Source organism: Filicampus tigris, chromosome 13, assembly GCF_054856515.1.
Source record: "Filicampus tigris isolate MCC_2025a chromosome 13, RoL_Ftig_1.0, whole genome shotgun sequence".
Lineage (NCBI taxonomy): Eukaryota > Metazoa > Chordata > Actinopteri > Syngnathiformes > Syngnathidae > Filicampus > Filicampus tigris.
Genome location: NC_141229.1, coordinates 18,360,810 through 18,386,675, shown reverse-complemented (window position 1 = coordinate 18,386,675; position 25,866 = coordinate 18,360,810). Strand labels below are relative to the sequence as shown.

The 25,866-nt window shown below is 39.2% G+C and overlaps 1 protein-coding gene and 1 long non-coding RNA gene across 3 annotated transcripts in view; both read right to left on the bottom strand.

Moving 5' to 3' along the window:
- The window catches only part of alk (ALK receptor tyrosine kinase), a 452,952-nt gene that overhangs the window by 140,706 nt on the left and 286,380 nt on the right, over positions 1-25,866 (bottom strand). The window lies entirely within an intron of this gene.
- LOC147137813 (uncharacterized) lies at positions 12,206-13,023 on the bottom strand. The gene is made up of 2 exons (XR_015089263.1): positions 12,817-13,023; positions 12,206-12,482 (listed from the first exon to the last, which is right to left on the bottom strand). It is a non-coding gene; the product is annotated as an uncharacterized LOC147137813 (long non-coding RNA).

Sequence of the window (25,866 nt, the reverse complement as noted above, 5' to 3'; positions counted from 1 at the left end):
TCCAGTCCTCTCTGTATTGTTGCTACCTTTTCTGCTTTTTCTGCGGTTCGAACCAAGTTAGACAGTTGTCACCTTTTACTAAGATAGAGATAGAATTGTTGTTTCACAGTGAACTGAGCAAATGCAGACTATATTTTGATATCTAAACCCAATGCAGGGAAATGTTTCCCCTCTAGTGCATATTCGTTAGTCCTGGTGGTTACGGTGGATGACAATCATCATGCTTCCTTCGTCACAAGCCGACAATGAAAACATCAACTCAGCAGTCAAGTAATTATAGGGGTTTAAAGTAATATACCAAAGAGGAGATTGATGGATATGGTGAGGACTTGACGGTGGTGTATGTTTTTTTCAACATCCACACTTCTCACGCTGCCCTCCTCCTCCCTTTTTTGTTTTTTACTACCAGCGTGGGCCGTGTCAGATGTCACTTTTAGTATATGTTTATGTATATGGCAAATGTCACGAATGCTTTAGCGTTTCCACTTAATTAATTACATGAGAATGCTGTGCAGGTAAAAAAACAGCTTAAATTGGCCTTAAAAACTGATTACGTTCCAGTGTCCTGCATGTGGGCCAGTTGTTTGCCGTGGGATTTACGTCACTACATGGAAACTTGCCTGGGCATGTGATACACCTTTAAAAAGCTGAGTTCCTGGACATTTGAATAAAGCCCAACATTTTAAGATGCAATCCTATCTTCAGGCTCAGCGAGCACTGAAGTCAGACACTCACAAATACACAAAAAGCGGAACTCACCATTTCACCCTCAAAAAATAAAGACAAAAGACAATGTCAATCCATCAATAATGGTCTTATTATGTTGACAAGGGCTCAGTAAAAAGCTTCCATTATAACAGTTAGTCCACACCAAGCCTTACATCCATATAAGCATGTTATGCAAATGTTACAAATTTTCAACATATTTTCGAACTTTGATTGAGTTAGCGTGAACGGATTAGTCACACAAATGTTTTAGGTAAAAATGGCAGGAAGGATAGAGGGGTAATTATTAAACATGGTTATTGGAAATGTTGAAGTGGAAGTTAACCCCCAAATTTTCTTTACAATAATATGTTCTATGCAGGCCCACTAGTCGAAACATGGCATTCTGATTAATAGAGGTTGGCATTTTACAAAACAATGCCGGTCAGTTTATCGCCATCCGTCTGCAGCTTGGGTACTTGAGATGTCACAATATCGGCAATATCGTGATATTGCGATATTAAAATTGCCACAATATCGACGTTGTCAGGCCACGATATTAAAATCAGCAAATTTGTTTAAAAGCCCAAGTTGTTTTCCATTCGTGCAGTTCCAGCACCGTCTGGTGGTTAGTTTATTAGTGCAGTTTAATTTGATGCCACCTATGTTTAAGACTCACGCTAATCGCCAGATGTAGGGGACCATAACACATTTGAGTTCCTCCACAAATTGACCTGATTCACAATGTGTGCATGCATTAGCAAGTACAGGTCAGTGCCTCAGTATTAAGTATTCGGTCATTGTAGGTCATACATTGAGGTTAATTTTAAATGTACTATTTGAACTATATGTATAATTAGGACTATAGCTAATTAGCATTGTGTAAAGACATTTACTTGCAACTGCTCATGTTTATTTTTATTGTATCAGTATTTTGTGTTCTGCAGAAACCATACACCCACCCACACAACTAAATTAAACAGAAATTAAACATATTATTGCTTTCAAGAACAAAACTATGTTCCAACCAGTAAAAAGTCGCATAAATCAGTCATACCAGCAAATATTTTTCAACATCTCCATCGGCCCGCTTCAGCTAAACACAGCATTGTGAAGTACAAAGACCATGATACTTTGCACTGCTGAGCCAAAAGGAGTGCAGCATTTCTTTGTGAATGCTGTTATTATGGACAAAAACAGAATATTGTGATTGAGCTCTTTTTTCACAATATTGGAGCTTTTATACAGTATCGTCAGCTTTCTATGTATTGCCAACCTCCCCTGAATATCGGGATGATTATCATATCGTGAGGTTCATATTGTGATATTGTATCCTGACATTTGGATACCATGATATCCTTTCTGCGTACCCTTCCGCCGTCTGTCTATAATCCTTTTTGTCAAGGTGGATCAAATAGTAATAGCCTATCGATCGGTCCGTCTATCATTTTAAACGCGCTTCCATTTGCACCTCCGTCGACCAACTTAACAACCACCCCCTGATCCCCGCTGAGTGAAATGTGAAACGGAGGCCTCACCACGGCCAATGTGACATGGTAGCCTCACTGCGGCCAGATTAAACATGTGACCCTTTTAGGACCCAGTACCTGTGAAACAACATGCCTGACATGAATTAGGACCCAGTCGCTGACCAAAAACAGGGCCGATGTAAAATGCATGAATCAAGCAGCAAACGAAACAATACCCAGCAATGTCACGTTATAGGCGACAGGTTTTTACATAGACGGCTGAAAATGTACTTCCGCCTGTGCTTTTTTTTTTTTTTTAAGTTTCCCGTCTATCGTTTAAAGCCCATAAAATGGGCTCTGTCATAGGCCGAATGCCCAGCTCTGCTGATTAATATTGCGTTTGTGGAATATGAGTTAATAAAGAGTAAAATCCACCTTTTTTTGTCCATCTCAGGGGGCGGCCATTTTGCCACTTGTTGTCGACTAAAAATGACATCACAGTCACTCCGGGCTCACGTACCGACTAATCATGGCTCAGCTTTAGAAAACAGGTGAGCCGTGATTGGTCGTTACCTGAGCAACCATGATGCCATTTTCAGTCGATGTAAGTGACAAAATGGCCGCGACCGGAGGTAGCTAAAAACGGTTGGATTTTGCTGCTTAACTCATATCCCACCAGAGGTCGGAAGAGTAAGCAAAAATTGTACTCAAGTAAAAGTACTGTTACTTCAGAATAATATGACTCAAGTAGAAGTAAAAAGTAGTCATCCAAATAATTACTTGAGTAAAAGTAAAAAAGTATTTGGTGAAAAAAACTACTCAAGTACTGAGTAACTGTAGTGTCTCATTCATTTTTTTATTTTTTTTAAAAACAACCATTCAATCAGACGAAAATACAAAATAATCATCTTCAGGCAAATTAATGTCCATCCAATTAATAAAATGAATTACATTTAATTAAAGAATAACTTAAAATAATCTCAAGGTAAATTCAAGTACTTTAATAAACAATAAAATAATAATAGTATAAATAAAAGAAATCAATTAAGCGCAAGTAGCACAAAATTTCAGCCCCCGTACTTTTTTTTTTAACTAGGCTCCACAAGCAGGACAACAAAGTATCCCATGAACTCATATAAACTGTGTGTCTGTGTGGGTGTTTCAGTCTGTGTGTATGTGACAAAACATGCAAAAACAAACATTTTTCCCAAAGAACCTCCTCTTCTGTGACTGCATAGTCGCGGCATTGCTGCGTGACATTTTCGATCCGTTTCATCCGAAAACAACTTTCCCGCAGCTGAAGTTGAATATGATGACGTGATGAGACTGCAGGACTATACGGCCATATGGCTGCGTTTGATTGGTGAAACACGGTCACATGGTAGAGCCTGGCGCAGGTCTCTGACAAAATAAATGCGCCTTTCTCTGAGAGAGAGAGAGAGAGAGACGCGTACACGGAGGGAATTTAAGTAACGGGTTCAATGTAGCCTAATGTAGCGGAGAGTACAGTTTCTTCTTCACAAATCTACTCAAGTAAAAGTAAAAACTATAGTGATTTAAAACTACTCCTAGAAGTACAGAATTTCCCAAAACTTACTCAAGTAAATGTAACGGAGTAAATGTAACCCGTTACTACCCACCTCTGCATCCCACAAATACAATATTAATCAGAATGTTATGTTTAGACCTGGGAAGGCACTTAGAACATAAAGAATTGTGGGAGGTCGCCTTCCTCTTTAAGAAAATCAATCCAACCTTACACAAATTCACTAAAGCAAAACATTTACTTGTTATTGTGGACTGGAAAACATTTTTAGTGATAATATCAGTCTCTAAGCTAAAAAGATATTTTTTGTTAAAACACTGGAGATTGTGCTTTGTGTCCATTACAACAGTTGTCACCAACCTTTTTTTCTGCCACGGACCGGTTCATACAAGTCTATACCCTTCACGGCCCTGTAACTATTCACCGTCCGGGAGGGAGGGGCTTGAGAAACTTTCCAAAATACGTCTGTTTATTTTACTAATTTTCTAGCCTGCACATTTAATATTAACGTTATGCAACAGGGACAACTTGACATGCGTTAAGAGTCAGTCATAAATGGATGTAACAGAGAAAATCCGGTCACTTTCCAAAATGAAATATTTTTCAGCCACGGATGATGAATAAACTGGAAGTACTGTACATTATTTTTTTTCGTTCATCTGTGCAGCCCGCCACAGTCCGGTCCCAAGTGGCCTGCGTCCCTGTGGTTGGGGACCACTACATTGCAACACCAAGTAAGAATGAGAATTTCAACTTTCACCAATTGTTGTCTGCAGTTCCAACCACCTACTTTGCATTTAATGTTCATAAATTGAGATGAGGCGGAACAGCTGTTGTCGAAACTCAATGCATATAGTTTGCAAACAACAAAAAGTTACGGCTTAATTACAGATTCCCATCTTGTTACTTCATAACCCATAAATGGCTATAAAACTGTTTTTTTTGTTTTTTAACTATCCAAACTTTTTAATATTTCGATGACAAAGTCACAATAGTGAAATCATAAACAGCAGCTTCATATCCAGCGGACTCTCACATGCACACTGAACACATAATGCCACAGCCCTGTGCTCTGTGGAGTCATCATGTATGATAGAGGTAACACAAAGACATTGCAATTCATCATTGTAGTTGCTTTCCCGCTTAGCATTCACGATCTAATTAAAGTTCTTGATAATGGTTTCCTTCATTATAATGCTGTAATCTATTATCCTGCCTTGCTGTGTGCGTCATGCATACACTCCTTTTGTCTCTTTGAGCCTACTGTCTGGGTTTTGGGTTTGGCTGCCTTCATGCAAACTGGTCTGAATAATTCAGACACCCCAGCTCTTCAGCTGAAGTGCCTTCTAATGATAGTGTGATGATTGAAATGTCATTGCAACAGTAAAAGTGAATATTTCAGAGCTGGGAGCTTAAACACTTTATCAGTCACCGAAACGCACTTAAAGCCCCTCGATACCTGCAGGCGTACACTGCAAGACTTTTTTCAGTGGTTTACATTTATAATCGCAATAATCAGTAGTCAACAGTACAAACAACACACAAAATTGCATGTGTTATTAATATTAGGTTCATGTGGTAGATTCCAGCTTGCAAAATTTAAAATTATAATGTATACACTATTTCAGTTATAAGTATATTTAGAATAGAACAGTGTTCAAACAACCTAGAATTGAACTAACGGTCAGTGTGTTTATTTTAGTTGGATGTTTAGTTTAGTTATTTAGTTTCCATGTAAACATTTTCGAGCTGAGGAATTTAGCAGTAGATATCACCAAAGTATTCATGAATAGTGCATTTTGTTAAAGGATACAATACACTGATTCGCTTTAGATTTTTCTGCATGTTTTACAATGCATTAATAAGGCTGTTAAACCCAAAGTTGTTGCAGTTCACTACAGACCGTACTTTACGAGCCATTGTAAGACCACAAGTTAAAAACACAGCTAAAATGACCAAAAACTAACTTTGCTTGACAGCTTCTTTAAAAAGAGGTAAAAGTAAGCCCAGTGACTTTCAACTAAAAGAAGAAAATACAGTACCATCCATCCTTATCATAGCGAAAACTGCAAATATGCAAGTGTGTTCTGTTCAAAGTGGCAACCAGCTTCTGGTGTCATATTTGTATCCCATCGCCTCCAGATAGATCTGTCATGCAGGGGTTTCACTGATTGTGCACCATGAGTCATTGCAATAATTTCCAGGAGCAAGAGAGACTTGAATAGCAGCATATTTGATAAAAACACACCACACACCAAAGACTTTCAGTCGATCTATATTATCACATTCATCATTCTTTTGATAGTTTGAAGCAGACATACAACCCTTATTCCGTTGAAGTTGGAACATTGTGTAAATGTAATTGAGCCATAAAATTCTATGTTCTTATTTTTTTGCTAAAAACAATCAAGTTGATCAGTTTCATCATTAAATATCTTGTCTCTCCAGTGTATTCGATTAAATATGGTCTGAACATGATTTGAAAATGATTATATTCTGTTTTTATTTACATTTTACACAATGTCCCAACTTCAGTGGAATTGGGGTTGTATTAACTTAGATCTCATTAATAATTCTCCCTGTGACATTTACTGTATGTGTCGTTAAGGTACCTAAGAGCTTGTTTTCATTGAATGTTTGGCAACCTTCTCACTGTAATGTTAAAGGAACTCTGTTGTCAAGAAGATTGTCAACTAGTTATGTATTTTTTTTGCATAGCAAAAGGAAATTGTCTCTTTTTTTATATCAATCCATTTTGGAGCAATTGCACTTGCAATGCCCCTTTTTCATCAGCAAAATCAATACACTTCCCATGTCATGGTGTGACATCAGCGAAGGAACTGGGGATGGTACATTCTAAAACGCTTAAATTACATCGCTTATAATGTCCTACAACAACGGTCAATTGTCACCAAAATGTATGCGGACATCGCTACTTATGCCCACTTCAGCCTCTGAAAATATTACAACAATGAGGATATCGCGGGGCATAAAGCACAGTTCAGGAGGTGGCAACGATGGCCGACCAAATTACACTTCACTTGCTACCTCCCATTTGTTATGTTTTGCTTCATTTCTTCAACTTTAATGAAAAACTGACACACAGCAATCAGCATTATATGCAGACACCATTTTTTAAGTTCATAACTATTACATAAGTGCCAAGGTTCAGCCAATTATAGGGTTCCTTTAAAGTCAAAATAATAAATTGCAGTAGAGGACAGCAAATAATTCTTGGATGTAATCTAAATCAGGGGTCCCCAACCACTGGGCCGCAGACCGGTACCGGGCCCTAGGCCACTTTGGACCGGGCTGCGGCGGGCTGCACAGATGAAAGAAAGAAAAAAAAAGTACAGTACTTCCGGTTTATTTATTATCCAAGGCTGAAAAACATTTATTTTGAATAGTGACCTCATTTTCTCCATTACATAAATTCATGACTGACTCTTAACGCAAGTCAAGTTGTCTCAGTCGCTTAAAGCTAATATTTAATGCACAAGGTAGCAAATGAGTAGAATAAACAGACGTATTTGGAAAGTTGTCCCAAAACGCGCTAGCGCAAAGCACAGTATAACTCCGCGCTAGGGTTGCCAACTGTCTCGTATTAGCCGGGACGTCCCGTATTTTGGGCTAATTTGGTTTGGCCCATACGGGATCTTAAATTTCCCGTATATTGACTATCAACTCTTGCAAATACAGAAAACTGCAATCTACCGATCCTTTAATATAAGATGCTTTTAGTAAAGCTTTGGATGGCGATCGATTGTCAATAAAGACGGACACAGACGGGTTGGTAGCTCAATGTCTTTTGTATACTTGTTTGAACATACATTGCTGGTTCTTAAACAGTGATAGCGGATTACAGCGCTCCTAATGGAGACTCTCGGTACTACACATGACAGATCCTAGAACAGATAAAGCGTCAATCTCAGAACAAGCGGCAATCACTCAACCTGTAAGACTTCTCTCTGGCTGCGCAAAATGACAGAAGACTGCTTGAGTCAGTCAAAAGCAGCCAGAAATATCCTGTTAATTTTTTTCCGTTTTTTTTAGAAAAAAAATAAAAAAATCATACATCATGCTCACACCACCGTGGCGCTGTGCACATGTCCCTTATTTAGGAGCGAGAAAGTTGGCGACCCTACTGTGTGCATGGGTGAAGTTTTCTTTCTTTTGGTATTTTGGTAGACTTTGCGCGAGTAGAATTGGATGTAACAGACCTTTTCGTCTTTGTGCGCCATTGTGGGATGGAATGTAGTGTTTTCCCGGCCAATCCTCATGGCATCCCTAATTTGCATCAAAATCAGTGCGGTATGGAGCGCAAGCCTGAGTACGCCGTGTTTGACATGTGGAAACACAAACGAGACTTTCTGGAGTTTGTGCATGACATTGGCACGTAAAGTATAATATCTCCCTGTTTGGATGACGTTGCGGTTTGTGACATGGGAAATTGAAGACCGCCTTGCACCTCCCGATCGTGTGACCTCAAACCTGCAGCAGTGGTTAAAGTTGACGTAAGTAGGCACACATTTTGAGGAAGATTGATTGCAGTTTTATGACATCGAGTGACTTGAACCTTGTTTACATGAAGTGTGCCGGTCATGTGGTTACCATACAGTGGGAAGTAGAAGGTTTGGCTGGAAACTAAATATGACTGTCTAACCTCTAAACAAAACGCGACCAACTTTGTTGCTATGGAGGTACTGATACACCTCAGAGCTTTTGAGATTGCTCATTGTCTCACATCTGAAGCGACAAGAGTTTGGAAAGTAGTTAAACGTGACTGTATCTTGTCGCTGGCCTCTTTATTATGTCATGCTCCTACTCCTCTACATTAGCAGGAAACGTGATTGAAATGTTTTCTCTTCCAATATGCAATAACTGCCGTTCCCACATTTTTCAAATCTGTAACTGTCATAGTAAGTGGACTCGCACAGTTTCCATGTAAACAAAACACCGGTTTCGCTATACCGAATGTCGCACACCTACTTCACGCAAAGGCTTATAGGTGGTAGGGATAAGGGGGACAGAGTCCCAAGCGGGTAGCCCGTGCACGCCATGGCCTCGTTTTTCCCGCAAAGCAAAAAGCTCCGACACTTGTGTCCTGTGGTCCTGCAGGCCCATAAACTGTTTCCCGCCTCCCAGACAACCTGTTCTGACGGACCGTGCTCTTGGCGCCTGCATGCGATGATCGGGCGTGGTGTGGCACCGAACGAATTTATCTGGTAATCTGACAGAGTGACCGTCGACTTTTCTGCTGTTGGATTATTCTTTTTATTTTTTTGGGTGCTCCCCTTGTCTACTGAAGCTGTTAGTCCAATTTAATAAGGCTGCTGCGCCTTCATGGGAGTGTTCAGCAAATTGCAAAACCTTTTGAGAACTTTACAAACTGCTATGCTATGACAAAGATGATATTCATGCAAGGGTGGAAGATCACATGGCTACTATTCGTTTTTTTAATTATGACTTAGATTAAATTACTTTGTACACCCTCACTTCCCAGTGCCACAGGAAATTGCTCAAATCGGATGATAGGCCATGTGATTAAAACATGTTGATGCTGTCGCATGAAAAACTGCTGTCAAAGCTTTGAGTTTCCAAAGAGAAGACTGATTACCTATCATGTGTCCCTTGATGTAATAAATGTGTCATTTCAGTCATTGTCACTGCTACCAGAGGACAGTGAATTCTCTTTTGCCATCCAACCTCTTTGGAATCTTTGGGGAGAAGTGTTATTGAACATGACAAAGCTTCAGTGCCTGCTGAAAGGTGAAAGCTTGTACTGGAAAATAGGGACATGTTCAAAACTAAATGCAACATCCAATTCTACCAGCACAAAGCCTAGCCTAACTCCAAAAGAAAGAAAACTCCACCCATGCGCGCAGTTAGACTGCGCTTTGTGCTACACTTGCCCACTGAAGCAAAATAGGGCCTATTGAGTTAATTTGACTGAAAACCTCTAATGAGACTACTTTATACTACTGCGGTACTGAGTAAAAGTTATTTGTTATTACTGCATTATGAGGTGAAAAAACGTCAACAGCATTTTTTTTTTTTTTTTTAAATCACAGATGGCTTTATTTGTCCCTAAACTTACTTTTGAACCTGGTTTGAAAATGTCTTTACTTTGCACATCATGTTTTTGAGATTTCTTTTTCAAGTTTGACCTTTGCGCAATTCAGATTTTACCATGAATTTTAATTTATACAATAGCTATGAGGCGGCACGGTGGTCGACTGGTTAGCACGTCCGCCTCACAGTTCAGAGGTCGTGGGTTCGATCCCGGCTCCGGCCTCCCTGTGTGGAGTTTGCATGTTCTCCCCGTGCCTGAGTGGGTTTTCTCCGGGCACTCCGGTTTCCTCCCACATTCCAAAAACATGCATGGTAAGTTGATTGGATACTCTAAATTGCCCCTAGGTGTGATTGTGAGTGCGGATGTTTGTCTCTGTGTGCCCTGCGATTGGCTGGCAACCAGTTCAGGGTGTCCCCCGCCTACTGCCCAAAGACAGCTGGGATAGGCTCCAGCACGCCCCGCGACCCTTGTGAGGAGAAGCGGTACAGATAATGGATGGATGGATACAATAGCTATGAAGTTTTAGATAAATAAATCCACCTACTGCCTAACCTAACCCTTTATTTATAAATATGACTACATTTGTTACTATATTAAATGTCATATTATTATCATTCTATTACTATTATGAAAACCTGATGTGTTAGAGAAAATACAAGGGCAGATTCCAAATCAGCGGAAAAAAAACAATTGAAAAAAACTGTACTTGCATCTCTGATTAAAACGTAGTAAAGATGTGTTGGCCACTGTAGTCTATAGGATTTGAATATACAGGGTGGGACCTAAGTTTCTCTAAACAGGAAAAAGTAATTTTTTTTCTCTTTGTTTCAGATATCCTAGGTATCGGAGGTATCATAGGTATACAAACCCCAAGTATGGAAACTTATGGCCCGCCCTGTATATAGTAAATGAATCACTCAGCAGTAAGTTCAGTTTTCTGGCATCAAAATGCTTCTGCTAATCTGGTGATAGGTCAACCGCATGATAATGTTCACTGTTGCACAAGTTTATTTTATTTAGCTATCATTTGTATATATGGTTGCAAGCAAATGATTGTTATGCTACTTCAATTTAAAAATTGTTAACTTACAACTTGAATGCATCATTTGTGAAACCCACTCAACTTGCCACCACATTCAACAACTAGGTGACCTTGTAGTTTTGAGTTTGCTCAAACACATAAGCATGAATTTTTAACATTTGTAACCACAGGAAAAAAACAGGAGCAGTGAGTACAAACGTCACAAAGGCTAACCAGAAGAGACATAAACTTGTATTCATGCACAAAAGATTTTTTTGGGGTTACAGCTTCACTGAGCATAGTTTGTTTGGGATGTGAGTGAGCATATACCACATGAATAACCAACTTAGCTGCATTTATGTATAACAAATGTGTGCATGCATTTCGACTTGTTCCTTTGACTACTCCGTTTAAACAGTTTGTGAGTGTAATTTCATGCAAAAAAAAAAACATTTACATTTTTCAATGACTAATGACTGAACGATATGCAAATTATTCTGTACACAAATATCAAATAATTGCAGTGAATTAGAGTGGCCTGGCAGAACTCTTTTTGCGGCAAATATTAAAGCACCATTATGCTGTAGTCATATTCCATAGATACTGTGTTTGTAGGCACAAAATATTCTACTGTTTCCTAAGTGTATAATAAACACAAACACAAATAATTGAGTTTTTCATGACAGGCATTTCCAATGACCTACTACATGAGATCAAAATGTACATCACTTTCTCAGATGAACTACCACATATTTTATTTTGAATACTGCTCTCATCAAGTGAGAAAGTGATTTTTTTTCTTATGCTGAGGCAATATCTCAAAATGTGTGTTTGCCTCAACATTCCCTTTGTCATGACTGTTCTGTTTTGGTTTCTGGTTCCAGCTGGAGTGGTGGGCGGTTACCTCCAGTGGCACACCTGTCTCTCATTGCAATTATAGTTTCCTTTAAAAGGACTGCCAAACGGTCTGCTCTTTGTTGGATTGTTCCTCATCTTTATCCTGACCTTGGTCACAAGTGTTGAAATCTCTAGACATCGTTTCTCGTTCGCACCATGTATTTTCTCATCTCGGTTTTGCTTTCTTTATAGTTGGTATTTTTGTTACGAGTTGCTTTCCTTGCAGTGAAACTGAAATCATACCTATACCCAGATAGCAAAATTGGTATGGGCCACACAACCCACCTGCACTTGGCCCACATACCTCAATGAATGGTGGTCCTTTAGTGGTCAACATAAGGCCCATATCTCAGCCAAATTATAACCATAGCTGGCCCTACTATGGACCAGAACTGGTTCATCAGCCTTATTTCAACATTAACTAAGTCACTTCATTCATGAGCCACATTTGACCCAGATTTATTTTCTATTTTTTGAAAAAGCCTCAACTACAGTGTTAAACATTTTTTTATTTTCAGAACCACCGCACAAACTGGAAAACTACACTTTTTTTTTTTCCTTTTTAACACTGAACATTGACTCCAAACTGGGACGCAGCATCCTCTTGAACAGCATTTATCCATCCATGACATTGCTGTGTCTCCATGGCCTCTTTTCTTCTCATCCTTTTCTTCCTGCCACCAACCCTATCAGGAGCCAGATGTAGCCATCTTTGGATTTGGAATCGATTTCCTGGTCTTTGGCCCCAGATGTGTGGCCCAGGCAGTTACACTGAAACATGCAAACATGGTTTTAAATTAACTTTTTCATCATCAGGTAATTTGACTACTAAAAATAATTCAACTAAAACTGATAGTCGTGTCAAATCAAGTGTTTCCCAAATATTTACAGCGTTTTTTTTTAAACTGATATAAGTAAACAAAGATGGACAGTGTATTAAGAAAACACACATCTGTGCATGTATGGTCAGTAAAAATAACCCTTGAAGATTCTTCAACTAGGTGTGACACTATGGGCTGAAATATGTGCCACCAGAAACTGAATTTGAACAGCACACAAAAGGCAAAAACGTTATCCTAAATATAAAATAAATGCATTTACTCACCACATGCTTTTTGCTGGGTATCTCACCGACGTGTGCATGCCAGAGATGGGAAATTCCGGTCCAGAAAGTAAAAACCCTGCCAGAGTTTGTCTTGAGCCACAGGTGCTTCTAATCAACTGAGCTCGTTTACTTGCCGGTTGAGTAGAAGCACCTGTGACTGACAGCATCAATTTTTTTAAACCATTAATTTGAGCTATAACCCGTAGAACTTTTAAAATTAAAAACCTTTCGAGAGGGGAAGTAAAAATAACTTCAATAATCATGCAGGTTTGCACACCCTCTTGTAACTGGGATGTGGCAGTGTTCAGAATTAAACACACACTCACATCCAAACTCATGTTAAATAGGATTCGGCATACACCTACCACCATTTAAATTGCCTTTGATTAAGCTCATGATTTTTTTATGTCAAAAGCTAATTGGTTGTTCATGTTTATGCCTGAATGTTTACACGTTACCCACCTGTCCCCTTCTTATCCATCTTATCTTAAACTACGTTTACACTGTTATCTGTGGACATAGAACCCGTGTTTCAGTAAATAGTGGACAGAATGGGATGCGTGTGAGACAACACGGGAACAAGATGGACAAATGTGACATGTTGTGATTGCTGTAAATGTCAGGCGAGATGTTTAAATTGTCTAAACATTTGCCATGCCAGTAACCATGCAGATGAGAAACCTAGTCCACCATAGTAAAATGGAGTGCATGCAAGTAAACTTGACAGTATCTAATATGGCTTAACACAACTTGGAGGCAGTCCTGAGTGTGACAGGCAGCATTTTATTCTCTGGCATCTCACACTTGCGCTTGTAATTTATCTAAAGCTAAGCCAGGTGTTTAATTTACTTACAATGCCTGCCATGACATACCTGACTATAACACCTCATGAATGTGAAGGGGTGTGTGTGCGTGTGTTTTTGTGATAGAGAGGGAGGACCCTGCCTAGCCCATGTATCAATGTAGGACTCCAAGCCAAGCCAAGCCACAGAGAGGTCACAGCGATACAATGGCTTATCTAATTACAGAATGTGTGCCAAAGAGGCCTAATCTAATACACGTGGGCAACCATAATTATGCTTTTGAGCCTCGAGGACTCAGAAGCACTGTCTCCGCATTCCCTATCCTAGATGCCGTGATAGACTGTGAGAAAACTTGAACATTAAGTTAAAAATGGCCAAAATCCCACGACGCACTTTCAGGCAAACTAAGGCTATGTTCACACCGCAGGCACATGCGACCCAGATCGGATTTTTTTTGCCCATATGCGACCTGTATCCGATTTTTTTTTTTTTTGTCACAGTCTTAACGGCTAAATTACGATTTTTTTCAAATGCGACCTGGGTTGCTTTCATATGCGGCCCTAGATCAGATACGTATCCGATCTTTTCCAATGTGACGGCGGTCTGAACGGCCAGGTCGCATCTATCCGACATTGACGTCATCCGGAGCCCAAAATGCGCTCGGCGCAGGCAGAGGGAAAGTGCTGGCAGCAGGGGATCGAATCTGCAAAGTTATTTTGAGTAACACTATTGACTTTATATTTTACTTGAATTTAATCCCACTTGAAACATGAAGCATAAAGTGGACATTTATGGCGATCGTAGTAAGTCAGCCATGGTTCGGATCGATTCATTTTTTTTCACGCGGTTATGACATGACGTCAACGTTAGTGATGTCTCCATGAAATTAGATATTAAAGCCTCACCTCATAGTTTCCCCCCAAATACTGTATTTATTTCTACCTCCTACCTAATCGCTTCACTGTATAAATGCCCCTACATGCTGGACCACATTTACTTCCGCAAACACAACGTCGGGCGACGTATGTGTTCATACAGCAAACAAGACCGAGGTCGCATTTATAATGTAATATGAACGCTTACACAAAAAAAATCTGATTCTTTTTAAAAAATCTGAATTGAGCATTAAGACCTGCGGCGTGAACCTAGCCTTAGCCTAAGATTCTAGCTTAGAGCTGTTAACTCGGCTTTATAGGCATAAATCACCCATACACGTGTACCACAATGTGGCATTTTATACATTAAGGTCACATATATTTCAGTCAGCTGTAGGCTTGCCTCTCCTCTGTGACTGTACATGATATTTTTTATGCTACTACGGCGCTAAGGGAACACTCATAGTTTAGTGCTTGGAATGCGGAAACCATAATGCATGTTCCGTCCCAGAGACAATTTATCATGAGACTCCCTCTCTGCTGCCGTCAACAGTAGATTACATGTCAAATGTGGTACTGTGAGCAGATATTTCAGCCAATAAGCATGGGCGAAAGGAAAGCACAGGCTTTTCTCCAGAGTGATATCGCACAGCGAAGGAATCAGGCTGACCTGTGATCTTATTGTTTCTAAGAGTGATGGCTGACCATAAAACTGCCTGCCACTGCTCAGATGAAATGTCGCAACAGAGGAGGCAAACACGATTACTTTGCTGGGGAATGAAATACTCAGAATGGAATAGTCTCAAACATAACTACAAAGACAACCTTAAAAAAAGTAGGTCATACATTTAAAACCATCTTCAACAACTTGTCATTTGGGGTGATTTTTAAAAATATATATATTTTACATTTTTCATCAAAGTGACAGTAAGTACATTTGAAAAGCATCAATACATGGAGGAATCAGATGTTATGAGCGCAAAATGCCTAATATGAAGAAAGCAGTAAAAATGTGACTGGGGAAAGTGGTATTACACTGCTTCAGAGACCTCTTGAGGGAATTAAGTCCACAAAAAACTCTGTAAATCAACCCTGGTTTAGAGATGTGGTTATTTGTTATTAGGGTATGCACTGAGACTAGAAAGTTCAAAAGTGTGTCTTATGTTTAGCTTTTAATGAGCTTTCCAGGATGAATTTATAGCCTAGTTGTTTTTTAGATATTTGTCTGAAGGCAAACAGAAGAAATGTGTCTGACATCAACATGGAGTTGACCCTCAACCATTTTGGTGCAACAGAAAACTGATCCTCTGCTGTGGAAGCCCCCTTCCAGTAAATAGTAGCCCAGTAATAATGCCTAAATGCAGAAATACTGTACCTACGGAAAGCCTATCTTCACATCTTTTTGTAGGGGGGATTTGGAAAAGAAGTGATTTATTTGTCCAAATTAATGAGTAGACAATGGTATCTAGCTATTTAAAGCGGAAGTCAACCCAAACATATTATTTTCAAGAATATGTTCCCAGCCAGCCCACTGGTTGAAACACGGCATTCTGATTAATTTTGCGTTTGTGGAATAAGTTTTAGTTTTCAAACAACTAAAATGCATGACAGCAAAAAGTCAGTTTCAAAATAATTTTAAATGACATACAAATTAGATAAAACAGTTACAGGTGAGGGAGTATGTCTCAAGTGCTCTCAGTCTGGATTTAAAGCGGAAATCAACAGAGACATATGTTTTTAAAGAATATATTCCCAGAAGGCCCACTAGTTGAAACACGGCTTTCTGATTAATATTGTGTTGGTGGAATATGAGGTAAGCAGCAAAATGCACTCATTTTTAGCCATCTCTGGGGGCGGCCATTTTGTCTTCTGTCGACAGAAAATATGACATCACAACTGCTCACAACGACCAATCACGGCTGACCTGTTTTCTGAATCTGAGCCGTGATTGGTCGTTGTGAGCAGTTGTGATGTCATTTTCAGTCGACAGAAGACAAAATGGCCGCCCCCAGAGATGGCTAAAAACGAGTGGATTAACGCTTATTCCACAAATGCAATATTTAGCAGAATGCCCTGTTTCAACTGGTAGGCCTGCGTAGAACATATTCTTGAAAAAACATGTTTGTGTTGACTTCCACTTTAAAGAATGATAATGACAAACATCAATAGAGGTTTTGGAAAAGATATAAGAACTTTGGAAGTACATTACAGTATCACCATTATCATTACCATTACCATTAGCATTATCAATTAATGAAACAATAATGTGATGTTTCTTTGTTAATTTACCGGCTGCTGTTGAGTCATGCAAAATGTTATACTTTTAGTTGTGGTCATGTCACTGGTCCTCAATTTTACAGCGTTGCACTGTGTACAGAAAAAAGTCAGGCACATAATACCAGTTGTATGCTTTAGACAATATATAAACTTTCAGTGATAGATGGTGTCTAATAACAGTTGAAAGGTATATTTAATTACCCTCACCAGATAAATTAATCTATGAGTTATCCATTACATTTCTAAAGTCTCTGCTGAGCAGTTTGTGACCACAACTCACTCATCATCGTCAATATGCCACCAATTGCCTCTTTGGGAATGTTTTGTGTGATATTGCCTGTAGAAAATCTGGTCCAAAAACACCTTCAAATAGTTTCTCAAAATGTCTCCTCTATTTTTTTGTTTATCTGCTACTCGTGAAACCCCTGCTCTGATTGGCTTACAAGTTTCAGTTAAAAATATCCACCAATAATCTCGTACAAGACACAGTACCGCGGGGTCTCCAAGTTGACGTGTCAAAATTACCATGACCTTTCATATTGCGTAACTTGCCCTAAAAATTCAACTTAAATAGCACAAATTACATTTTTTGGGGTGAGGAGAGTAGACCAGGTCATGAACTTTAGTAAGCAAAATGTTTTCCTGAGTTTGTTTGTGATGAAGGGCTATAGAGGTGTTTGAAGTGCACATTCCATGCTTTTTAGCAAAGTCTCCACAGACGGCAACCCCTTTGTCATGTTGCTACTAAAACTCAAAAGTCAAGTTAAAAAACTAAGTGTGATGTCGGACTCAGGCCTGAATATGAGCAGCCACATTAAATCCTTAACATCAGTTGCTTTTTACCATCAAAACTGCCCAAAATCAACGAAATTTTGTCTAAACCTGACCTGCGGAGACAAATTGAGGTGTTTGTCTCCAGCAGTGTTGGACAAGTTACTTCCAAAATGTAATACATTACATATTACTAATTACTTGCATGTGAAAGTAATGCGTTACTTAAGTTTAAGTTACTTTTTTTTTTAAATTGGGGATTAATTTATTTGATAATGATTTCAAGACCTTAAAAGGAAAATGCAAAATTTGCTGCCATACTCTAGCTGGTAAAGTTAACTTATGAGCATATTTAACTATATAGTGTGGTCTATAATATTAAACGTTTCGACTGTATGGTGTGGTGGGACATCACTACCTTTGATCAAAATTTGTATCAATAAGATTTATTTTTTAAATATAAATATTGGAACTGATATTTTGTCCAATAAATAAATAATCACAGACTGTAAACCACAAATGAAATTATCATTATTCTCAAATGAATTTACACACTGGGGGCGGCATGGCTCAGTGGTAGAGTGGTCCTTTCCCAACTGCCAGGTTGTGGGTTCAATCCCCGGCCATTGTGACCATGTTGAAGTATCCTTGAGCAAGATGCTGAACCCCCAGTTCCTCCCGATGCTGCGTCATCAGGAGGCAGATGAGGTACAGTGTGAAGCGCTTTGAGTACCAAAGGTAGAAAAGCGCTATACAAGTGACAGTCCATTTGTCATTTACACACAAATAATAGTGATGCATAACATATAATCGATAATTGGTCTAACAAGATAGATAGATAGGTAGAGAGATAGATACACACAGACAGGGCATGTGTAATAAAAGCAAAAATATGTATTGAAGTCAAAACTGACCTGACTAAACGTTTTTTCCTTTTTCATTATTATTTTTCTATTTATAATAATTGAAAGCTCAGTTAGTTCTAATTTTCTTTTACTACATGGAGACAAAGTTTTGAGGTGATTTGAAAAAAAAGGTAAATAAGAAACGAGTGCATCAGACTCTAATAATGGCGTCTATTGTAGTTTGTTCGATTGATGGTGCCGTAGCGTGACGTCATTTGTCACCGGCAGATGATTTGCATTTTGATTGCGAACAGCCAATCAGAATCACTACGTTTTACATATGGCAATTGATGGCACTAAGTTCATGAAATAATATCTAAAAAGCACCGTGACTTATTTTTTTGCAGTTTATTCGCTTCGTTTTACTTAGGTTTGTTCCCGTTTGTATTTTGAGTCTATGATTTGCATTTTATTTTATGAAACCGTGACAGTGATTATTGTCACAAACAATAACTTCTCAGCCCTCCTAGGTGTTATCAATGGTGTGAAGGCAATTGAACTGCATGGCAGAGAATTGACTCGCGCTCTCGCGTTGTCACATGAAGCTACAATTGCGACAGGAACTTTTTATTTGAGAATCGCTGGAAGTAATAGCTTACGATCAAGTGATGTTAAAAACAGACCTACTTGTTAAATGTAAAATACATTTGTCAACATATGTATTATAGTCCCGAAATTTGTAACGCGTTTCCCGACTCAGTAACTGAAATAATATTACAAAAAAAAAAATCGGAGTAACAAGTTACATCACGTCGTTACTGCCTTAATGTAATGTATTACTGTACTGCGTTACTTTTGTAACGCGTTACCCCCAACACTGGCCTCCATCATATTGAAATGGCCTGCTTACTGACCCATCTATCGATGGATGGATGAATCTATCCATCCATCCATCCATCAATAGTAACTAGCCATCTAAAGGGGTTGTACTGTGTCAAAACTTTCTGATGTCTAGATAAAACCCATTGATGAAGTACATCGGTTGAAAGTTCATTTTTCTTCACCTATGTGGCATATTTTCAAAATATTGATGAGAGCAGTGACAAGACATCTTGTGGAAATTCATTGGATTGCTACATGCTACCACAGGAGGAGAACACATGCTTTATGAGAGTTACTGCTGACTCATATGTCTAATGCACTGAAATTCCAGCATCACTTCTTTGCAACCTGAATCTCTCTCATGGTGGGTTGGGAGCACTACCTAATAATCACTATGAACTTGCGCTGACTCTTGTATTTCAGTTCTTTACAAGGACCAATTCAACAGCTAACAAAAAGTAAGCGTGGAACAACCTGACATTAAATTTTACGTTCTCCACTTCCACTGTTAAGTTGCCATTTTTATGCTTTCAAGGCACAACAATGTAGCAGCCATCCTTTTCCACGCCAGTCTTCTGTTCTGTACCATTATCATTATTCAGGCTCACAAATTAGGCTGGAGCCTTGACTAGTTGATTAGGCAGGATAGACCCTATACTGGGGCCAGTCTTTTTTTTTTTTTTTTTTTTTTTTTTAAATCTTTATTCAACCAGGAATGTCCAATTGAGATTAAAAATCTCTTTGTCAAGGAAGGTCTTACCAAGAGGCAGCAAAAAAGTTATGGATTCCACACAACTAAAATGCCATGCATGGCAGCAAAAAGTTAGTTTCAACATAAATGACATACAAATTAGATAAAACATTTACAGGTGAGGGAGTATGTCTCAAGTGCTCTCAGTCTGGATTTAAAGGTGAAATCAACAGAAACATATATTTTTAAAGAATGTGTTCCCAGAAGGCCCACTAGTTGAAACACGCCTTTCTGATTAATATTGTGTTGGTGGAATATGAGGTAAGCAGCAAAATCCACCCCTTTTTAGCCAACTCAGGGGGCGGCCATTTTGTCATTTCTGTCGACTGAAAATGACATTACAACTACTCAGGGCTCAGGTAACAACCAATCACGGCTCAGCTTCAGAAAACAGGTCAGTCGTGATTGGTCATTGCCTGAGCACAGAGCAATTGTGACGTCATTTTCAGTCGACAGAAGTGACAAAATGCCCGCTCCCAGAGATGGCTAAAAACGAGTGGATTAACTCTTATTCCACAAACGCAATAGTTGTCAGAATGCCTTGTTTCAACTAGTGGGCTTGCATAGAACATTTTCTTGGAAAAATGTGTCTGGGTTGACTTCCGCTTTAAAGTAATTCAATGAGTTAAGTTACATTAGTTTCCAGTCTTTTTCTATGGAAGTGCCAATTTTGTTTTTGAGAATTGACACAGACATATATTTAACATACAGTACATGAATCTGTGCATGTGTGTAAATGCAATCCAAGCCACAAAAGACTAAACATTTTTGGTCTTGTGAAAGAATTCAAATCAAAGTGATATTTTGTACGAACTAAGTATGAACTGGAATTTGCTGAACACAGAAACAACATTAAAGATTAACGGCTAAATATTTCACATCACTTGGTTTTGTTTGATGATCTCTGTACTCCTTTCCATCTCTTCCTGTTGCTGAATGAAGCCAAATGGCTCTGGCTCAATTTCCTGTGAGAATTACATTCACCAACTGATTTGATAGCAAAGCTTGTGGTAAAATTGTTCACAAGAAGCACGCAACTCACTGGGTGCACTCAAGTGAATGGCTCCACTCAAGTGAATGGGAGCAATGCCCCTTTTCAGTATACTTACACTTTCCTTTTTTGGGCCACTGCACATTGCCAAATCCATAAAAAAAAATGCATGTCAGTCAAGGAACACACAGGTCGCAAAAGACAGAGGACAAGGGCCACAATAAAAACAAACATGAGGATATACAGTATATGAGTGATGACATCAGTCAAAACCTGATAAAATATAATAGGAAAACTGATCAAGGACGCTGCCAAAAGGCAACACTGCAGGAAATTCTGGCAAGTGCTGCTTGTTTATTATATGTGACAATGATCTCCATTCAATACGGTGGACCACGATTTTCTTTTGGCTCGTTTGCAGCACCAAGTGGGCATTAGTGGAAGCACTCTAGAGTGGTTTTCATCCTATTTGGCTGGCAGGACTTTTTCTGTTAGCTTAGGTTCCTCTGAGTCCCGCTCTGCCCCTCTACCGTATGGTGTTCGACAGGGTTCTAATTTGGGAACCTTGCTGTTCTCGTTGTATTTGCTGCCCGTGGCTTCCATCCTTCGAAAACATGGCATTTCCTTTCAATGCTATGCGGACGAATGTCAAATCTAAGTCCAGCTGAGCCAAAAAGACGCTTTCTGTTTAGGACCATTTTTGTCCTATCTAGAGGACATCAAAGCCTGGATGGCACTAAACGTCTTGAATTTCAATGAGAAAACAGAAGTTATAGTGTTCAGTACCAGTGGCACTTCTACATCCCACCCCGTTGACCTGGGCCCCCTGGCTTTATATCTACAGCCAACAGTCTTGAACTTGGGTTTTAAAATGGACAGTGATCTTAAATTAGACCGGCAAATCAGTGCTGTTGTTAGGCCCAGCTTCGTTCATCTTGGACAGCTGGCTAAGGTAAAGCCCGTCCTTTCTCATCAGCACTTATCAGAAACAGTATCCATGCTTTTGTTACATCTTGGCTAGATTACTGTAATGCACTTTATTTGGGAGTCGGCAAGCCCTCTCTCAAGCGTCTCCAGTTGGACCAAAATGCTACTGCTCGCCTCCTGACTGGAGCTCGGAAGACGTAGCACATAACCCCAATTCTGGCCTCCCTTCACTGGCTCCCGGTGCATTTTAGGGATCATTTTAAGATGCTTCTATTTGCTTATAAGTCTTTAAATGTCTTCGCTGCGGCGTACCTCTCCGAGCTTCTCCACTCCTACGCACCTTCCCGGAGCTTCGGGTCTGCGGACCAGGCGCTGCTCCAGGTGCCCAGGACTAAGCGGTGCCTCAGGGGTAATTGTGACTTTTCTGATGCTGGTCCTTCACTTTGGAATGACATGACCTTCCAGTAAATGTTAGGCATCTCTATTGTATATAGCATTGTGTGTGTAATTTATTGCTTTCACTTATTATATTATTGCTATTTTGCTGTTGTAACGTGAAGTGCTTTGAGCTGTTGTGAAATGCGCTGTATAAAGTTCTATTGCATTGTATTGTATTCTTCTATGTCTGAGCTATGTGATAGGGTGACATGACAGAAACCTTATCTTCCAAAGTAAAACGTCCAAACCCAGCTACATTTTCCAAAAACACAACTTGAAATCTCCCAAATGCATGTGGGAAATTGTGCTATGGTCTGGTGAAACAAAGGTTAAACATTTTGGCCATAATTTAAAAAGGTTTGTTTGGCACAAACCAGGGGCAGACTTACAAATAGGCAAATTTGAAATTTCCATGGGCCCCCAAATGTCTCATGAAAACGGATTAAATACATTTTCTTGGATTTAAATGATTGTTTTAGTCTTAATTCACACATTGGAATACGTTAAATAATTCAATGTAAAACATAAAGTTAGTCTCTCATAATCATTTGGACACCCCCACTTCCTTTTTTCAAAAATTGACTGCTTCATTTTATAGGGGCAGACTTTATTTAGGAAGATGGCAGCAAAATAAACTTGTTGGTAGAGTTTGTGAGTATGAAGCAGAGTTACAGTGAGTGGACCAGAAAAGCTGAGAAGGCGAAAAGAGTCCAAACCGTTTGTTTGTTTTTTTAAAAATCAAAACAACAAAAGGTTGCAACCTTTTTCACGCTGACGAATGTGAGTAAGTGACAACAGCACGAGCCAGAAGCTATTACACAGATTACAGCACCGCTGTCTGTCAATGTCAACTAAGGAGAATGCAGTGCGGCGAAGAAGAGAAGGGTGACAACAGACGCGTTTCATCCTTAAGATATAATTAAATGAAATTAAAAATGTTGATTTATTTTCTTACCAATTGCAGTAAAGCATTGAGGCGATTCACTTGTTAATAGTCCTCAAGAGGGTTTTTTTTTTTTTCTTTTTCTTTTAATGTAGTTTACTCGCTCAGGCATACAGTATAAATCACACACTTTGAATGTTACTTGTTTGTACATTTTATTTTTTCTATCCACCTATTCCAACGTCCTTCTAAGAATAATGACAGCAGCTCGCATCTATCCTCACACAATCAGATGAGAACAGTGCGGCACATCACTGCTCATTTAGCCCTCCACGGGAGAGTGGTCCACCTGGATGCATCACTGACTTCTCTTCTATCCCCCCTCCTCTTCCCCCCCCCCTTGCTCAGTGAAAGCCTAGACAATCTCTGTCCCTCTCTCTCCAGCGCACGCTGCGGTGTCTTCCATACATCTCCTCAATGGCTTTCTCTCTATTAAATACCATACCCACAATTCTGTGCTGCCCTTCAGCTGCATCAGCAGCAACAGCATCCTGCCTAGGTTACATCAGCAAATCAATTGATCACATTGGCTGTCCTGCAGCCTTTCAGTCTTCTGTAAGGCTAGCAGTGAAATGACTTCTACTAGCCTTCCCAGATAGCAAAATATGGGTGAATCAATGTTGAAATATGGTTCGGCTTAAGTGTTGGATCTATGTTGAAACCTAAAGTAGAAATTATACAGAAAGCGCAAGGTTGATAAAATGTTGGGTCAACGTTTGCTTTTCAACCATAAATCACACAACATCAATGTTGATTCAACCATCCTCCGGGTTGGGAAACGACCACTCTACCATTGAGCCATGCCACCCCACTGCAACAAAAACATTGGCTTAGTCCACTACAAAATGTTAGCTTTTCTCTTACCCAAATATATGAAAAACCTATGACAGAAAATATGTTTAAGAGGCAAAAATGTATTAGAAGAGATAAAAAAAAAAAAGATATATATATATATGTATATAAATATATATATATATATATATATAAATATATATAAATGGAGAGCGAGAGCGAGTGAGAGTGTGTGAGAGATACAGTACACACACTTTTTGCGGTTGAAAAAGGCATGTCCCCCTCAGAATATGCCCCCTTCCCACCTCCCTCCGCTCAAGTAGAAAAATAGAGAAGGGCAGAATAACAGAGAAGGTAGATAACAGAGATTCCACATAAATTAAACATTGACCTTTCAAATTTTCTAATTCAACCAAAATACAATGTAGATTCAACAGAATCTTTGAATCACAAACTTCAATGCTGACAAAATGTTGTTGAACCAACATTGATTAAACATCAGTCTTCAACTAAAACCAAAAATCAACCTTCTTAACCCTAATTCAACATCTTTTGCTATCTGATTTGATCCATCATCCCACCCATAATGTGAAAATTATTTGCCATTACCCCTTACAGTGCTGAGCTCGTTTTCCTTTTTCCAAAGGCCTGACTAAAAAGTCAAATTTGATAGTAAAGGATATTTACTATAAATGTTGTACCACAGCACAAGAGGAATGGATTAGAATCATAACATAAACGTATTGTGATCCCAATTTCTGGGGGAAGACTCATTTTAATACAGCAGCACCTCTGCATATACATTAACAGTATGGATTTTGTTCTGGAGTAAACCAGCCCTCTGTAGTGAGTACAAAAACTGACTGCAAAATTGTTTTTTTGAAATGTTATTGTCTTTCTTTGGAAAATTATCATGGCACCATGTAAACAGGAGATTCCCCACCAATACCACCGTAAAATGCGAACAACTGGAGGAGACATTAAGATGCATACAATCAAAGTACAGTGCTGTATTAAATTTGGGAAGTGTTGCAAAATAAGATGTACAAGACACTATACTTCTCTGTTAAAGCTCATCTCTATTTATTTCATTGCTGATGGACATGGTCTTCTGTATTGTGACATTTGCTGAAGAGCAAAAGTGGCCATCCTTTATGATGTAAGAGGCTGTGCTGCAGTGTATGGAGCCAAAACATCTAAAAAATCTTTCAGCTAATGACCTCATTAAAGTATGTCCCTGATAAAACTTTATTGGGGCAAATCGTAAAATGTGCTTCATAATGGAGAGTTGTAAAGCATCACTAAAAAAGCTAGAAAAGAAATGACTGATTTGCCCTCATCAAGCCTGCAAAGTGCTTTAACTGGACTCAACTTTTATGAGGCGTGTCAGAAAAATTCCAGGAATGGTATCGCTAAAGAAATTTTAAAACCCAAACTCCAAACTATGAGTTTTCCCCCCCGTGTAATCATCTTGGAGTATATAAATGTCATTTCAGTTCTCTGCAACGATTTCACTGGTATTTTTTTTTTCTTTTTACATGTTTTAATATACTGTACATATCCTCTGTGTCAGGTTGTCAGAGCAGAGTGAGTGATGATGAGACCAGGAAGACCTGCCTTGATAAGTTCATGCATCTTGGAGTATGACCCAGAGCCTCCAGTGAAAGTCTGCCGTTTTGCCAAGGCCAAAGAATACAAGGCAGTTGAATTAAACGCATTCTTCAATGTGAGGTGCATCATCCACTGCAAATTCTT